The sequence below is a fragment of the Lutra lutra genome, chromosome 2 (genome assembly GCF_902655055.1).
Source record: "Lutra lutra chromosome 2, mLutLut1.2, whole genome shotgun sequence".
NCBI lineage: Eukaryota > Metazoa > Chordata > Mammalia > Carnivora > Mustelidae > Lutra > Lutra lutra.
Genome location: NC_062279.1, coordinates 151,789,073 through 151,806,257, shown reverse-complemented (window position 1 = coordinate 151,806,257; position 17,185 = coordinate 151,789,073). Strand labels below are relative to the sequence as shown.

The 17,185-nt window shown below is 42.7% G+C and overlaps 1 long non-coding RNA gene across 1 annotated transcript in view; it reads left to right on the top strand.

Moving 5' to 3' along the window:
* The window catches only part of LOC125093556 (uncharacterized), a 366,248-nt gene that overhangs the window by 186,260 nt on the left and 162,803 nt on the right, over positions 1-17,185 (top strand). The window lies entirely within an intron of this gene.

The following is a 17,185-nucleotide window of genomic DNA, read 5'->3' as shown; positions in this document are numbered from 1 at the left end:
AAATGTGATTGTGGATTATATGGTAAGAGTATGCTTAATTTTATAAGAAACTGCCACACCCTTCCAAAGTGACTGTTCCATCTTGTCTTTCTATCAGCAATGAATGGGAGTTCCTGTTGCTTCACATCCTCACTAGCACTTGGATTTGGTTATTTAAATATCTCATTGTTGCTTTAATTTTCATTTCTCTGATGACATACGATATGAAGCATGTTTTTCATATGCTTATTTGCCATTTGTATATTTTTTTAATGAGGTGTCTAAGGTCTTTGGCCAACTTTCAATTTTTTTAAAATTGAGTTTTAAGAGTTCTTGGTGTAAATTTTAGATAGTGGTCCTTTATCAGATGTGTCTTTTTCAAGTATTCTCTCCCAGTCTGTGGCTTGTTTTCTCATTCTTTTAACACTGTCTTTCCTGGAGCAAATTTTTTCAATTATAATGAGGTCCAGCTTGTCAGTGATTTCTTTCATGGACTGTGCCTTTGGTGTGGTATCTAGAAAGACATCACCACACCAAGGTCATCTAGATTTGCTTCTACATTATCTTCTAGGAGTTTTAGAACTCCAACTTTGTTCTTCAGACTCAATACTGTATCACCTATTCTGAGTCTTTTCCCTCTCCATATAAACTTTAGAATCAGGTTGTTAATAGTTACAAAATAACTTACCGGAATTATAATTTCTGAATGCTTTTCATAATTTAAAAAATTTTTAAAAAAGATTTTATTTATTTACTTGACACAGAGAGAGAGATCACAAGTAGGCGGAGCAGCAGGCAGAGAGAGAAGGGGAAGCAGGCTCCCCTGATGAGGGGAGAGCCCTGCTGAGCAGAGAGCCCGATGCAGGGCTCAATCCCAGGACCCTGAGATATGCCTTGAGCCGAAGGCAGCCAAAGCTTAACCCACTGAGCCACCCAGTCACCCCTCTGAATGCTTTTGATATAGAAGTTCCTTTTTTCACCTAGTAGTTACTAAAATTCTTTGGAATATACTTTTGAAATGGCACTGTATGTAATTTCCTAGTTATTTGTGTATGAGCCTCTTCAGTTAATTTTCAAGTTTTGGTTAATTTTCAAGTTTCTTTTATATAAAGATTTTAGTTATTTATTTATTTGACGGGGTTGGGGGAGCACAAGCAGGGGTAGCATCAGGCAGAGAGAGAGGGAGAAGCAGGCTCCCTACTGAGTAAGGAGCCTGATGTGGGGCTCAATCCCAGGACCCTGGGATAATGACCTGAGCTGAAGGCAGACGCTTAACCGATTGAGCAACCCAGGTACCACAGTTTTCAAGTTTCTTGATCATATTGTATATGACTCTTAATTTCCACCATAGAACTGGGCACATAGTAAGTGCTTAGCAAAACAAACATTGCTCAGGCAATTTACTGGGTTCTGTGTTCTATTTCACAGAGAGAGCCCTTCAGCCTAGCCTTTTGTGAAATGACCCCACCTTTAGGCAGGCAATGTAATGTCATGGAACAGTGGACCAAAAATCTCTGTGGCTTTCTTTCCTTATTTATAACTTTGGTGTCTCAAGTTAAAAAGCTTCTGCCTTATTTTCTACCTTCAAATTCTTTGTAATCATGAATTAGGGACATTAAAGTTGGTGAAGTTCTACCATACAAATATGCAAAATAAAGGGAGGGGATATAATCTTGTTGAAATAAATGAAGATTAACAAAATGAGAAAAACAAAGACTGTTAATTAGTTCAGAGCTTATTATAGAAAGGGGACCAGTCACCATCAGTTGTGTCTTGGCAGACTCAAAGGCAGCCAAAGTGGAGAAGCTTTAGAGTAGAAAGCAGAGAAAGTTTCAGGTATGTCCTGATTGGAGGCTTTGGCATGGGAGAACTTTAGAGTGGATAACTACAAGTGGATCATCCCATGTGATGGGTTAGGGTTCATATTTGGCTTTTTCTGGTGGGTCCTAAGTTAGTAACAGGGACAAAAATTAGGTAAGCTGTCAGCTATTAATCAAATCCTAGCCATTTTGGGTTGATTGTTACAGTGGTATGGTTTGGCTTCCTGGAGTGTTGCTAGAGATAGTCATCCAACATCCTGCAAGTGTTACTTAGAGCAGCCTGGCCTCCTGGACTGGTTACCGTAGATAAGGATTTGTTTTCCCAGGCTAGTCACTGAAGGTTTGGGGTCAGATTTCTATTTTTATGTCTGGTCTGGTCTTCATTAACTGTGTTAAAATTCTCAATTCAACCCAACTCAAAAATAAGTCAAGAGACTGTACCCAGAATCATGGTTTGTGTTGTTAATAAAGACAACAATAGATAAACTACAGGTATTTCCAGATTTATTTTCTGGTAGTTCATGAGTATTACAAACCATTTGTGGGATGCAATAGTTAGCATTTTCTGATTCTAGAAAAGATGTCCTCTAAACCCTTACAAGAGTTGTGAGTTTCTAAAGATATAAAGGACATTTTGGTGTCCGTGGCCTCAGAATTCTTCTGTACTCTCTATCATTCCTGTGGGAACTGGAATTCACAGAGATTTAACTCCTGGTGCTGATTATTTCTCAGAGTATCAATTAAGATTAGACTAGGCTTTTTATAACATTTCTCAGAAATTTTGAAATAATTCTTAGGATCTCTGCTTATTATATTTTCTTTAATAAGAAAAGAAAGAAGTTACTGTCCAAGAGTCCACACTCTCTGGCCTATGGCCTTTTTTATACAACCTGAGCTAAGAAGCTTCCCCCGTCTACTTACATTTTTAAATAGTCATTGAAAAAACAAACACAAACCAGAAAAAAACGACAAAAAACAAAAAACAAAGAAGAGTATGGGATAGGAACTGTAGGTAACCTGCAAAGTCTAAAATATTTACTTTCTGTTCTTTTAGAGAAAATGTTTGCCAACTCTGATCTTGGTCAATTAATAGAAAGCTTTTGTTGGATTTTAGAAGTAGGGTCTTTTTTATTTTCAGTGCAGTAGGGGTGGTGAGGTTGCGGGTGCTGTCTGACATGTCCATACCATGGCTGTAGAGGAAACACCAGTATTACCTGTCAGGCTGGACAAGGATGGAGCAGCTGGAGGTGTTCTCAGAGGATCTGAGATCAGCTGACTCCCAGGAACTGTTGACCTGAGAGTTTCCCTTTGTGTTTTAAACCATTGTGCCTCCTCCCATGTAACCTCTGCTTGGGCTGGTCCTGCTGCTTTTTCAGGTCTAGCCCTTGCCCTAGCTGGAGAGGAGTCAAGATTTTTAACGTTTCAGGGGGTTCTCATCCCAGAATCCCAGAGCCCAGTCCTTCTGTGTAAAACCCAAAGCATGTTTTTCTTACCTTTTCCATTTCTGTGTGGTTCAGGGAAAGAAAGAAAAAAAAAGGAAAGCTGAATTGACTTTCTGAGAAAATGATAGAGTGTAGTCATCAGACATGTGGGGACAATGTATAATAACACCCTCAAAAATGCTTACAGCATTATAGTAAGTGAAAATGTTAGACACAAATGTGGATAAACGGCATAGTCCTACCTATTTAAAATAAATAATAGACAACCAACAAACTATGCTTCAAAACAAGGTATCAGGAAGGAAATACTTCAAAGTTAATGGTGATTGCTACAAGGAATTGGATTTTTATGTTATGTTTATTTTACTTTAAGTTTTTCTATACTTGCAAATTTTCCCACCAAAAACATGGATAGTTTTAAAATCAGATTTATATAAAAAATAGTTTGACCTAGCACTACTTGGGTGTATTCTAGTCAGAAGAAAATATATACATTTATACTCAAATGTCTTCCTGGGAGCAGATGGAAAGTAGATCCATAAAGATGTAATTTGGATCCAATTGTCAAAGTCAGCAAAAACGGACAGAAATGAAAACAAAACAAAAAAAAATAGTATTAGGGGGCCTGGAATATTCGGGTAACTGCTTCCATTCTCATTTTACTTGGTAGGTGGAGATCTTTTTTCTTGCTTTAAATGTTTTGATGTTGGATCTACTAAGAATTATAGTTGGCCAATTCCTTAATATATTCAATTTTCAAAACATGGAACTTCAAGTAGAAATAAAAACCCTGAATGTAGTTGAAACTTGCTGATGCTTTCTTTTTTACATAGGACAAATCCACTGCTTCTCATATTTATTTTAATTGCTTCTATAAATCGATTAGAACAATAAAAACCCAGAAGCCTGAATATCAGGAAGGAAAGGAGACTTGGTTACAACCTGTTGATAAGTCTTTGAAATACATGTTTACTTTGAGCCACAAAAGTGCTGTGTCTTAGCATCCTTTTCTCCTTAATAATGGAGAGCATTGTCTTCTCAGATAGATGGCCTATGAGTTGGCAATATGGCGGGCCTGCACCTTTTCAGGGCACTGTCACCACTTTATTTTCACAGATCTTGTTTTTGTTGTAGCTTACTCCTCTTCCCTCCTTGGGCCATGTTTAGAAGTGAGCTATCAGAGTATATCACTCTGCATTTACTGCCCTCAAGCTCAGCAGGGCTCTCCCATTGTTGGCTGCTCCCTGCCAGACCTTATAACCCTGTCCTTTACTCATCCACTCACTTGCTTGCTGACTTAAAGATTGTAAGCTCTTTGAGGGCAGGGACCACACCCTATTCTTTATATTCTGAGCAGCCACTGCAGAGCCTAGAATGTAGGCTTTGATATAGTTTCTTAATTGAATGAGTATAGTGAAACCAAATTAAGTAATAAGAGTACTTATTCTGTTTGAAGCACTGTTTTAAGTATGTCGCCTGCATTAATTCATGTAACCCTCATAAAATATAGTCTGAAAATTCTATTCTTATTCCATTTACATGTAAATGAGATGGAAGTACAGTCGTGATCATAGACCCTCTTTGTTTAGAGCAGAGGCTGTTAAAAGCTGCATTTTTCTTAATACTTCCCTCTTAGATCCACTGATGATGATGGAGGAAATTATCCCATGGAATGCCCTTCACCTTAACCCCAGGCAAGGTAAGGCAGTGTTTGAGCACAATCCTGAGTCTAAACAGAGATCTTCCCTCTGCTAACCTCACCTAAACTATTCCTCATTTCTCAGCCTGTTTGTGTGTGAGGATGCCTGGTATCCATCCAGAGCCTTAGCAGTCAAACCAGGCTGGTCCCCCAGGTATGTTGTGAACAGGCCCATGCACACAGGCTGCTGGAGTTTGGACTGTCTTTAGGCCTTTGTCTTGAACCCTATTGCTTCCCCACCCCTGATCTCTCTCCTCCCTTTCTTCCAACCTCTAGTTTCCTGCCCTCTGTCCCTCTTGGCTTTGTTTTCAGCTCCAGCACCTCTAGCTTTTTGGAATTTTGCAGTGGGCCCTTGGCTTCCCAGGCTGAGCCTCACTGCATGTAGCCAGCACTCACCCTGGGCTTTTCTGTTCCTGGAAGCTTCTGGCAAATGTCCTGCCAAACCAAATTCCAACTTGAGTCCCAACCCCCAGTGCTGCTGTGGCCCTGAAGGCAAGGATGGAATTCCCCTAGAGCTAAATAGATAAATTGTGTGATGGGTTTATACATCTCTAGTTCCAGAGTGGGAGTGGGAGAGGGTGACCATAAAGCTTTCACCATCAGACTTGGCTGCATCACCCCATACCTATCAGCGCTCTTCTTTTTTCACCAAAACTCCCATTGTCTTGTCTCAGGGCCTTTGTACACCCATTCCCACTGCACAGACTTTTTATCCCCATTCTAACCCCCAACTCTGACTTCTGCTCATCTTTCAGGCTTCAGTTTTGAGGATGCCTCCCTTGGGGAGTCTTCACTCCTTACAACCCCCACCCTGGCCTGGATCATGTGGGTGTCTTTTCTTTTTTCTCTGTCATCTTTTGGTGCATCTCCATCATCATCATCATCATAGCCCATGTTCGCAGGGGCTTCATCTAGCCAGACAAAGCTTGAGGACTTTTACAAGGATTAACTTGGTGGATCTTCCTCAACAACCCTGATGACAGATTCCATTTTTACCTCTGTTTTACAGATCAGGACTCTGCCTCAGAGAAGCTAAATGACTTATCTATTGTATGGGTAATCAGGTGTAGTCAGGGTTTGAACTGGGTTGTCTGGTTCTGCACCACTTGGCATAGCTACTGTCAAATGTCTCTTGTGTGTGGCATTTCTCATACTGTCTTGAATCGTCTGGTTACTCCTCTTTTATCCACAGGTACAACCTAGCATGCAGGACAAATCCCAATAAAAATTAAGCTCAATAGGGATGCCTGGGATGGCTCAGTGGGTTAAGCTGCTGCCTTCGGCTCAGGTCATGAACCCAGGGTCCTGGGATCTAGTCCCGAATCAGGCTCCTTGTCTGCCAGGGAGCCTGCCTCTCTCTCTGCCTCTGCCTGCCTCTCTGCCTGCTTGTGTGCTTTTTCTCTCTCTCTCTTTCTGACAAATAAATAAAATCTTAAAAAAAAATTAAGCTCAATAAGTACTTTTTATGGAATGAATACCTGAATTCTAGTTATATCTATTTTATGTCTCACAAATTCAAATCAAACATTCCTGATTCTTGGGGCACCTGGGTGGCTCAGTGGGTTGAGGCCTCTGCCTTTAGCTTGGGTCATGATCTCAGGGTCCTGGGATCGAGCCCCGGGATCGAGCCCCGCATCGGGCTCTCTGCTCAGTGGGGAGCCTGCTTCACCGCCCCCCGTCCGCCTGCCTCTCTGTCTACTTGTGATCTCTGTCAAATTAATAAATAAAATCTTTAAAACAAACAAACAAACAAAAAAACCAAAACATTCCTGACTCTTGATTTGATGAGATCAATTATAACCAAACAAGGACAGCCAAGCAACTGGTTTGTTGTCCTTGGGTTCCTTAATGATTTCTGTGTTAATCGATCTTATTCAATATGAACAATTTGAACTCAAGGGAAAGTTTTGTCTATCCCAGCCTCAACCCCTGTGTTTTACATAGTAGGAGACTGGGTTTAGAGTGTTTAAGTGACTAGTCCTTGGTCACACAGGAAGCCAGTGGCAAACAGGATGCCAGGTCTGCTGGTTCCAGTCCTGTGTCTTTTCTCTGTGCTTGGTCAAACAGAAATTACATGAGAGATCACATGAGGGCACGTAGTTAAAACAAACACCAAATCTGCAACTGATTTGATTATGACCATAAACAACATGGGAAGCATGTGGCTCCAGTGCTCCCTGGGACTGTCATCAGCCCAGAGTAAACACAGGGCTTCTGACAGGGAGGCATGCTTGGCCCAGAAAGGGCCCAAATACTGCAAAGCTCTAAGAGTGTTTTGTTTACAGTTTTTTTTTTTCCCTGTGTTACCTTGGGTGCACAGCTTTGCTTCTGTGGTCTCCTTGCTAGTATGGCAGGGGATTATGGACTAAATGTTTGTGCACTCTAACACCTGCCCAGATTCACATATTGAGGCCATAACCCAGAGTGTGATGATATTTGTGGGTGGAACGTTAAGAGGTAATTAGGTTTAGATGAGGTCAAGAGGGTAGAGATCCCATGATGTAATTAATGTCCTCAGGAGAAAAGGAAAAGAAGCAAAGAAACTAGAGCTATCTCTCTCTCTCTACCAGGACAGTGAGAAGGCAGGAAGCAAGCTCTTACCAGGAGCCGACTCTGCCAGCACCTTGATCTTGGACTTCCAGCTTGTAGAACTGAGAGAAATAAATGTCTGGTACTTAAGCACCTGAGTTTCTGGTATTTTGGTATAGGAGCCCAAGCTGATTAAGACATTTATGAGCTTGATCTTGAACTCTCCTTCTGGTTCTGAAATTCTCACATTCTTTCTCAAGTCTCCCTCCGTTATTGGCTGTGTTTATTCCTGCCACTCTGCTGTCCCCCAAGCCATTGCTCCTCTCTGGTATGTTTTCTCCAACTCTTTGCCATTATTCAGTCTTCTGCTAACTTAAAGACTGAGTATAACTCTCAGCTACAGTGTGGAGGAAAAACAATGCAATGAAGAGAAGATACTTCTCTTCATTTCTATGTGACCTTGAGCAGGTGCTTATTTAACTTCTCCATGCCTCTATCTCCAAAGTGGAGTTAATCATACCTATAGGATAAGAGTTGTTGTGACTATTACATGGAATTGAATATGGAAAGTTCCCAGAAAGACTGAGGACCAGCAGAATTTTTCTATCAAAGGACAGACAGTAAATAATTAAGGCTTGTTGTGCATACAGTCTCTCAGCTTTGCCATTGAAGGGCAAAAACGGCCATGGATGATATGTCAATGAATGGATGTGGCTACATTCCAATAAAGCTTTATTTATAAAAACAGGTGGCAGACTGGATTTGCATCTCCTACCTGCAGCACTGCACTTTTCAGTCCCTTGTATGTAATAAATGACGATTCTCACTACCTTTTTAATCCAATCTTCAGGCTGTCTTAAACTGTCTCTGTCTTTCTGTGAGGCCCCTCCTTACCTTCTTGCCTCACCCTTCCTTTCCCAGATAGTGGGAATTTTGAAGTCAGTGTTTTCTTTGGCTTCTCCTCATCAAGAGTTCCAAATGCAAGCACTAGTAGATGGGCTTTATTTGTTGAAATGAAATGAGAAAGAGTCCCCCTTATTCCAGGTTTAGAATCCAGTGTCTGAGGGCCCCAAATGCAGTGGTGTGGGCCTGGTGCCATGGGAGAAGAAAGCCTTTCTGAGGTCTAAGGGGGTCTGCAGACTGGGCGGGGCTTTGCTTTATAAAGAGGTGCTGTGCTTTGACATTAGTGAAAAGCCCCAGCTGGCACACTGGGGAGCTGGCCAGCGGCAGGAGCTGGCGTGTGGGTGCACTGCAGAGGTTTCCTTGTCCTGCTAGCGCGCCTCCGGCTCTGCTGATAGGGGGCCATTGTTCCTTGTCCATTGTGTGGAGTGCAGGGTGTTTGGGGCTATGGGCAGGGTTGGGAGCAGCCGCTCATTTCACAGAGCTCAGCTCAATGAAAACAGAAAGATAAAGAGCCAGAAGAGGAGGAAGAAAGTGCCTACCATGTTAATGTACCAGATCAGAAATTGAAGTGACCTGCCGGGCGAGCATTCTCAGAGCAAGGATGACATTTGCTGCGAGGGGCTCTGGGCTTGTAATGGGAAATGGGGTTTTAGATGTTGGTAATCAGAATGCACAGAAATTCAGTAACCCATCTGGCAGTTATTCTGCTAATCTCAGTATCCTGGCCAGGGGCCAGGCAGGAACAAAATTGTGTTCTCTTCTCTTACTCCCCATTGTAGTTCCCACTGGACTCGGCAGGCCCCAGACCTGCAGATTTGTCAGGGATACTCTGCTGGGCTCAATGGCTCAGGGAAGGCCCTAGAAATGCCACTAGCTATCCCCAGAGCCTGAGACACAGCCAGATACCAGGAAGGGACAGGAATGAGTATGGAGGGATGGAGGACCTAGGCTTTCAGAGTTATTTGGGCTTGGGTTGAATCCCGGCTCTACATGATCAAGGTATAGAACTTTGTCTCCTTTGAGTTGAGAGATGGTTTCTGGGGACCAACTTCCAGGATTCACATTTGAAATCTGTCACTTACTGGTCCTGTGATTTGAGTACATTACTTAATATTCTGTGCCTCAGTTTCCTTATGTGTAAAGGGAACAATACTGTGCCTCCTCAAAGTGTTGTTATGAGCATCCAGTGAGCAAATAAGTACACACACACACACATACACACATACACACGGAGAGACCTTGCTGCACGTAGTGCACATTTGTATGGATTTATGACTTTGGTTGTTATTTCCTCACACATATATGGGGATAATGCCATCCGCTTTTAGGTGTGTTATAAGGATATGATGAAATGGTGAATGTGAGGTCCTCTCCCCTGCGTCTTGTGCATAGCAGGTCCTTAGTGAATGCTGGTAACTCTGTGCATCCCTTCACTATAGACTGGTTGCACAGCATGAGGATAATTGACAAGAGTCCTGAATTACAGATTTGGCTCTGTCTCCAGTTAGGTGCATGACCTCAGGCCTGTTACTGCCCTCTCTGGCCTTAGATGTCCTTCCTCTAAGATGAGGAGGTCAGACTGGGTTCACTCTTTCTGCTCCAATATTTGGGCTTCCCGGAAGGTCAGGGAAACTGACTGTAGGTGGCTATCTTGTAGAGATTTGCCTTTTGCAGTAGCTCAACTTTAGATGGTGGAGATCCCAGGCGGGATGTTTCAGTGGGTGTACACTGGTGAAATGTGGCAAGACAGGGCACCCTGTGAAACCCACCATACTTTCTTCCAAAGTAGGATAACCAGGCTTCTGCAACCTTTAGTGGCCCTGAACACATCATCATCATAGAGGTGGTAAACATTTACTAAATGCTTTGTGCGTAATAAAACATGTGGTCCTTACAGACACCCCATGAGGGGCATACCATTATTATCCCCATGTTGCAGATGAGGAAACAGGACACAGAGAAAGTAACCTGGGGGAGGAGGGTGGGTCACACACCAGCTCTGTGGAATGGGCTTTGATCCCAATAGTTAGAGTTCTGAGGTTGCCTTTTCAGCCTGGGTCCGATCTGGCAAGCCAGTAAATCATTAGGCCTTAGGGTGCAGGACATGCAGTGAGGTGGGGCTGTATAGGGGGCAGGCACACTGAATTGGTCTGTGGCCCATCCCACACCTGCTGGAGGCCAAGGATAGATGGCATGTTTTCCTTGTTGCCCCAGCCTGGTTAGAGCTTGGAGGGTCAAGTAAGAGAACTGTCTTTAGGAGACCCAGGAGAGGGAGGAGAGAGGCTTACTGCTGAAAGGACACACATGATCATCACTAGTCTCCTTAATGCCATTCTTATGAAGGTGATGACATGTGTTGGTCAGGGCATGGGCTGGTACTTGGACATGAAGAGGCCAGTCTTTGCCAGACAGAGACCTTGAGGCACCTGGAGTTCAAGAAGACACTGGACTGAGAATCAGAGATCCTGCAGAGGTTCCACATTGTTTAAATCTGTATTCCAAGAAAAATCACATGATGAGCCTTTGGGGGCTTTGACCACTCAATCCCCATTGATAGGTCCAAAGTTAACCTCTTGTGGCTCTCTGGAGAAGAAAGCAAGAGAGTGTTCATGTGGTGTCCAGAGAATACACAGAATGTGGTTCCCCTGCTTCTATGTCTATTCCAGACCCCTTACAAGTTCCATCATGTCTTTAACACAACTGTCTGAACACCTAACCTTTTGCTCAATAAAAAATTCCCATTTTGTAGGTGAGGAAGCTGAGGCATAGCCATTGGTCAATAGGTTATGAGCACACAGGCTGTGGCACAGCTGAGATTTGAACCTTGGTGTTTCTTTTAAGATTTTATTTATTTATTTATTTGTTCATTTGTTCATTCATTCATTTATTTATTTAGAGCACAAGTGGGGGGAGGGGCAGAGTGAGAAAGAATCTTAGGCAGACTCTCTGCTGAGCATGGAGCCCAACATGGGGCCCAGTCCCATGACCCTGAGATCATGAACCAAGCCAAAATCAAGAGTCGGATGCTTAACCACCTGAGTCACCCAGGTGCCCTGAACCCTGGTATTTCTGATCACAAATCTCTGCCCTTGACAGCTCCACTCTACTGGCCTATACAGGAAAGTCTGTACCCCCTGGGCTTAACACACAAGGTGTTTCATGTCTTGGCCCAGCACTCCTGCTCACTCATGCCACTCTGCAGCTACAAGAAGTTCTTGCTGTTCTGATGCTCTCCATCCCTTACGCATCCTTGCCTTGCCTAGGCTGTGCACCTGATAGGATTTCCCTTTGCAATTTTCTACTTGTCTGTTGACACTCCACTCATATGTCACTGTCATAGGGAAGATTTTTAAATTATTTTTCATGGACTAGTGAACAGCGTCCAGTCTCTGTTCTTCCTGGATCCATTTGCACTGATCCAATCTTTGCTTTGCACTTCTGCCTCAAAGAACTTTCTAGGATATAAATATGATCCAACATCTCTCTGGCTCATTAGCAGCTCCCTTTTGTTCTTAAGATGCCTGGCATAAAAGTCTAGTCCTGGTCCTTGCCTGCCCTTCTTGAATCTCACCTCGCCAGCTCCTCCTCTGCTGACCATCCCCATGATAAACTCTGTCAGCAACTTGCTCTCTCACCTCCTTCCTTTCTGTCTCAGTCAGCTCAGCTGCTACAACAAAATACCACAGACTGACTGGGTGGTTTAAGAACAGAAATATATTTTCTTTCAGTTCTGGAGGCTGGAATTTCAAGATCAGGGTGTCAGCAGGATTGAACACTGGTCAGAACCCCCTTCCTGGCTTTCAGATGGCTACCTTTTGGCTGTGTACTCACATGGCAAAAAGAGAAAGAGGACACTGATCCCATCCTGGAGGCCCCACATTCTTGACATCATCTAACACTAATTACCTTCCAAAGGCCCACCTTCAAATACCACAAAGTTGGGGATTAGGGCTTTAACATAAAAATGTACATATTCTTTCTATAGCACCTTCTCACACACAACTCCTCCTTCCCGGGAACCCTTCTACCTCTGTCTACACTAACAAATGTCTCCTCATTCTTATAGTCTTGGTTTACCCATCTTTTTCCCAGGGAGACATCTCTGTCTTATAAACCCCTGTATGTGCTCCTATAGCTCCCACAGTGAAACTCTCCACTTCTACTTGTTGATGTGTCTCTTCTCTGGAAGATGGCGAGCTTCACTGGGAAGGTAGCCAGGCCACCGTGGCAGAGATCCTGGTACATAGCAGCTGCTTAATGAGTACTAGGTAGATGGTTGAACAAATGAGTATAGTGGCTTCTCAAGATCATGTTGAGAATTACATCTGGTGGCTTGGGATTCTAAATTTACCATCACAAACCACTTCTCTGTTTTTGGATCCTGCTGGCATGCCCATTTCCTCCCCCAGACATTTTCCCTGGTTGCTTCCACCTGTACATAATATTAAAAACCATACAATTGTACATCTGAAACTAATATAACACTATGTTAGTGATATTTAAATAAAAAATATGAAATGGTGCTTTCTATTCTTGTCTGTACCTTTCAGATATTAGAGGCGCTTATGCTCTTTATATTTTGTCTGCTAGCCAAGTCATGCATTTTGGCTTCTTTAATTTTTTTCTTAAATAAATCTCTTCATATTCACTTTGGATTCCTTCCAATTTTGATAGTTTTTTTCTTTTTTTCCCTCCTCTGATTTTCTAAAATTTTTTTTAAAGATTTTATTTATTTATTTGACAGACAGAGATCACAAGTAGGCAGAGAGGCAGGCAGAGAGAGAGAGAGGAGGAAGCAGGCTTCCTGCTGAGCAGAGAGCCCGATGTGGGGCTCAATCCCAGGAACCTGGGATCATGACCTGAACCGAAGGCAGAGGTTTTAACCCACTGAGCCATCCAGGTGCCTCTGATTTTCTAAATTTTTAAAGAAAATGCTATTATGTTTGAAAACACCAGCTTAAAAATACAGTTCAGTTGAAGTCCATATACAATTATTGAGCCTGGTGCTTATGGTAGAAGGATGAGCAAGGCATGGTTCCAGTTTTCAGGGAGTGTACAGTCTTGTATCTCTGAACTCTACATGCCTCTGGGATGTAGGCAAAAGGTGTTGGGGCATTTCTTGGCACTGGATATCAAGCAGATGTGAGCAACAAGTTTCCAACCCTGTGTGTTTGGGTGGCTTCTCCTAGAATCTTCCTCTCCTCTTTTATTCTTTATGAAGACCCACACCTGCAACTCTACATGCCTTGGGAATATTTAGGAGACCCCGAGCTCCCTGGATACCTATTTATCAGAACAGACCATGGCCTCAAGTCAGAAGACCTGGTTTTGTGGAAAGTCATTCACTTTGAGTTAGGCAGTCCTGGATTTGGAATCCTGGTCATGCGGCTGCTGCTTAAAATTTTATTTATTCATTTTAGTGAGAGAGAAAGAGAGAGCAGGGGAGGGGCAGAGGGAGAGGTGAAGGGAGAGAGAGAATCTTGAGCAAACTTCCTGCTGAGCATAAAGCTCAATGTGGAGCTCAATCCCATGAACCTGAGATCATGACCTGAGCCAAAATCAAGAGCCGGCTACTTAACCAACTGAGCCACCCAGGCACCCCTTGGTTATGCTTCTTTAAGTGTGTATCCTTGGCTAAGATTTACAAGCTCCCATTTTACTCACCGTAAAACAGGGATAATAATCACTGCCTTATAGTGTTCTTATGAGGATAAGGTGTTGTGACAAAAGAAAAGTTTCTGGTACATGGCAATTCCTCAGCAAATGCTGCTTCTCATCCCAAACCAGTGGAGTGGTATTTAGCTGTGGCCTGACTTTTGTGGCTACACTGTGGGCTTTGTCAGTGGCCATGTGCATGAGCTGCCTTATAAAGTCTAGGTTATACCATGGTTTCTGTGAGGTTTGGACAGGTTAAGTCATTGAATGCAGCCAGAAGTGAAGTGTATTAGAAAGAGTTTTATATTTAACTAAGTGAAAGACACCTTCAGATGTATTATAACCATTTTGGAAAATGCCTTGCTTGTACAGGCCAAGATAAAAACAACAACAAAAATTATCAGGTCCTGATACATCAGGACCTCCTTCCATCTATGTATTCTGCCATTCCAACAGGCTTTATGGAGCTCCTATTAGGTGCCAAACATGGTGCAAGTGAACCTGTAATCCCTGAATTAATCATGTAATTAATCATGTAATTCCGGGTATATGTGTGTGTGTATGTGTGTGTGTGTCTGTGTGTCTGTGTGTGTGCTCTTAGTGTGTAGGCAATACGGGATGGCATAGACTGTTATAGAAATAAGCAGAGGAATTATGGTGGGGGGGCAGAAAGAGGGGAAGCTGACACCATTTTGGGTGTCAGGAAGGTTGTCTGGAGAAGATGATCCAACAGACACATTCCTGTTTATAGCGATGCTGGACCTATCAGAGTAGGCTCTAGTCAAGGAGCTGGAGGTTCCTAGAGGTTATAGTTTTGCCACAAATTAACCCTTCCATTGCTGATTTCAGGAGCCTTAGGGGATGAGCCAGGGAGGGAGGAGGTGAGAAAAATCATTTGGAGTAGTGACTGTTAACCAGCCCCATAGAGGCTTTCTATATTTTGTCATCCAGCATTGCCACTCATCTATTACTTTGCCTGTTTATGAAGTTTAGAACAAAGTTACCAAGATTACAAAAATCCTAAATCACTTACCAGAGGCACCGATATGAATCTGACTGGTTTATTTTCCCTCTCTTGCTTTTTAAAAATAATGTTTTAAAGTTTTCTTTTCCATAAGCTTTACAGATATTTCTTTACAGTTTCTTGTTAAATAGAACCCCTGAAACAGTTTTGAGTAACTCAGTCACTGCATCACCTGCATGAGTGGGTCTGTTGGGTGGCTTTCTTCCTTTCCTCACAGAATCCTACCTAATACACCGTAAACCCCTCAGCTTGTCTTTTGATCCTCATTGTCCATTATTTCAAAGCATGGTGTATTTTCTTCTTAGTCTCTATATTTATCATAAGTAGTACAGGAAGTGCCTGATGCCTTCTGCTAATCTCCATGAAGATTTTTGGGGAGGAAGGGCACAGTCAATTCTGGAGGATGAACAGTGCAGACAGTAACATGTCGGAGTTGGGAGAAACTGAGTTGAAGCACTAAGCCTTTCCTGGTTGACTGCTTGACTGTGGGCTAGTTAATTTCTCAGGACTTTATAAAAAGTAGAGATAGAAATTGTGAGACTTAAATGAGCCAGCCAAGTTGGTTCAGGTCTTTCTAGATGCAGATTTTATGACAAGATTAAACATGCAAAGATTTTATTGGGGGAAAATTCCTGTGTGAAAGGAAGTAGGGAGCAAGTTTGGGAAGGCTGGGAAAGCCTCAGATATAAAGGGGTGAAGGAGAGGATGTTGTATGGACACAGCGCAGACCACTGTTTGGTCTAAGCAATGGTTGACCAAGTTGCTGGGAAGTTCTGCACCTAAGCCTGTTGGGAAAGGAGTGCCAGAGCCCACATACTCAGGAAGGGATAGCATTTGGGCAGAGTGGAAAGGCAGCCTGTGATGGGACATGGCTTTGGTGTCAATGAAGTGGGCTTTAGGTGCAGCATATGGGGTCCGAGTTTAGTTGTGCCTACTGCTACTGCTGTGGAACCTGCAAGTTTGTCCTGATGGTATCACAGTTCCTTACACAGTTTGCAGCACAGAGGTGACTCTCCACCATTCAGATCTGAGGTGATATACCTTTCCAAAACTTGGGAGGCAGAATCCCTCTACATCAAACAGAAGCCTTAACATTGGCCTAGTATGAGAAGGTGTTGAGTCAGGAAACATTTAAAGGGACTCAAGTATGATGGAAAGAGCATATCTACGTTCAAATCCTAGTCATATGATATTACTTCTGGCAAATGTTCAAAAATATCTTTAATCTACTACAGAGAACTGATAAGATATCAGTGCCAGACATAGTGAGTGAGGAGCGTGTGATGTCTCCTGGCTTTGGCCTTTCCTCTTTCTCTACCCAGCCCCGCTTTCCTTCCAGTCATCTTCATTTGCTTAGGTAATGAATTTATCAAAGCACCTGCCATAAGGCTCAGACATAGCGACTGTGTACCACATGCTTAATCTTGGAAGGAGTACTTATTTATCCTCTTAGAGAATGTGCCTTCAAGAGTCTAGTTTATTTATGATGTAGAAATCCTGAGATTCCAGAAGCCAAAGGCAGTAATTGAGCAGGGAATGGGATCATGACATATATCAAACCTCTGTCCATTCTTCTACCTGGTCATGGGTTCCCTCTTAGAGATGTTGCCCCCATTCATAGGCTTCTTTAATTTGGTGACCTAGCATCCTCTTTCTACTTTCCATTCATTTATTTATATAACAAATAATTGAGAATTAACTCTGTACCAGTCACTGAGTTGAGCATTGCTATGGGGAAGTTATTCTAACAGAGTGTCTCTGTTCAGAGTCTTCCAAAAGCCACGGGGAGGGAAAGGAAATCAATGAAATATATTTCATCTTAGCAGGAGTTAGCAAACTTTTTCTATAAAGGACCAGATAGGCTTTTTGGGCTATACAATCTCTGTTGCAACTACTCAACCCTGTTCTTGTAGCCCAAAGGCAGTCATAGACAACATATAAATAAAAGAACAGACATGAATTACAATAAAACTTTATTTATAAAAACAGGTGTCAGTTGAATTGGGGCTATGAACCCTGGTTTGAGGACCCCTGATCTAGAAGTTCTCTGCTGTGTGCGGCAACTGAGGCTCAGTGACATTGGGAACCCGCTGGAATTATCTCTCTTTCCATCTGTCCTACTAAGGAGCAAAAG